Here is a 1242-nt window from a genome sequence, read left to right as displayed (position 1 = left end):
TATGAAAGGTTTTATTGACTCTAATGAATGCTTGCCCAGAATGATAAGGAATGACCCAGACTGCTCTTCATGCATGTCTGAAAGGGCAAATGCTGAGGTTAGAAATGGTTATGTATTTGTTGGAACAAATACATATAGATAAGTGGACTTTGTAATTTCAGTGTCACCCCATCTGCTTTCAACCTACACACCGCTCCTGACACAGGATGCTACAGCTCTGCATGCTTCTCCTGAGAACCTTTTAGCTCCTGGATCTTCTGGGGCAGAGTCTTGGTCCCGAACTACAGCCTTCTGGCCTTCAGGGCTTGGCCCACAGCAGGCTGGGTGTTCAGCTGCAGATACTGCTCATCATGGTCCAACACAGGCCAGTAGGGTAGACCCTCGCTGTTGGGGTTCCCATATCTTGCAAAGTTGGCCCAGTACTTCATCACCCTCCTCTTCAGCAACTCCTCCTCCTCAATGAAGTCAAATAGGAGCCAAAGACATAGACAATGTCATCACCGTGGTCTGCCTTCGGATAGAAGGGCCTGACAAGCTTGATGAAACTGAGCAGATGCTGGAACTCATAGAAGTACACAGGAGTCTGGGAACGTTGAAAATGTGCCACCTGGAGAGCAGGGATCACAAACGTGTAGTCCGCCAGCATTTCTGTGAACTGTGCTTGCAGGGTCTCTGGGTCCTGAGTGTTCCCCATGTACTCCTTCATGAGCAGACCATTACATTCTAGGTTCAGCATGATCCTGCTGTGGATGTTAAAGACAATGGCCACCGTGATGCATTCTGACACATGCTGAGCATCTCTGTTTCTGTACCATCCATATAATACAGAACACATGGCTGTTCTTGCTGTTGGCATGTAGAGTTCTCTGACTGCGCTCTTTGCTGGTTGTCAGCACAGCCAGTGTCTGCATATGGAATGGAAAATAAGCCAGAGCATCGAGTTGTCTGATAGGCCTCCCTTCCCCGATTTTCCTCTTCTCATGGCTGACTTCCTTTTGTCCTGATTGTATGAACTACAACTGATTTCAGCTTTCCTCTCCTATAAGGAAGTGATGTGGGAATAATTATCTGACTGTTTTTGGTTTTGTTCTGGTATTTTTGAACCAGGCTTTCCTTGTGTAGTCCTGGCTGTCCTCGAACTTGTTCTGTAGACCAGGCTGGACATGAACTCACAGAGATTCCCCTGCCTCTGCTTACTGGGTTGATATGTGGATCTGAAAATTATAAGCCTTTTGGATAATA

At 46.8% G+C, this 1242-nt stretch overlaps 1 pseudogene; it reads right to left on the bottom strand.

The window, feature by feature from the left end:
* Positions 1-209: 209 nt before the first annotated feature.
* Positions 210-835, bottom strand: LOC116089494 (annotated as a pseudogene).
* Between the last annotated feature and the right edge of the window lie 407 nt (positions 836-1242).

Source organism: Mastomys coucha, unplaced genomic scaffold (assembly GCF_008632895.1).
Source record: "Mastomys coucha isolate ucsf_1 unplaced genomic scaffold, UCSF_Mcou_1 pScaffold14, whole genome shotgun sequence".
Lineage (NCBI taxonomy): Eukaryota > Metazoa > Chordata > Mammalia > Rodentia > Muridae > Mastomys > Mastomys coucha.
The sequence above is the reverse complement of the archived record's forward strand: the minus strand, read 5'-3'. Positions and strand labels throughout refer to the sequence as shown.